Source organism: Eimeria mitis, genomic scaffold (genome assembly GCF_000499745.2).
Source record: "Eimeria mitis Houghton genomic scaffold, Emh_scaff255, whole genome shotgun sequence".
NCBI classification, from domain to species: domain Eukaryota; phylum Apicomplexa; class Conoidasida; order Eucoccidiorida; family Eimeriidae; genus Eimeria; species Eimeria mitis.
This window is the reverse complement of record NW_013570891.1, coordinates 1-228: the sequence shown is the minus strand read 5'-3', so window position 1 is coordinate 228 and position 228 is coordinate 1.

Here is a 228-nt window from a genome sequence, read left to right as displayed (position 1 = left end):
TAATATATATATATATATATATATATATTTAAATATATTTTCTTGTTTTTTTTCTTCGCTGGATTCACCCACGAAAGCATGAAGGCGATTGAGGAAATGGGTGTGATCAGGTAGAATATGCAAAAGAAAGCTTCGTATACAATATACAATATAATATATATTATATTATATGTATAAATTTAAAATATATATATATATATATATATATATATATATATATATATATAT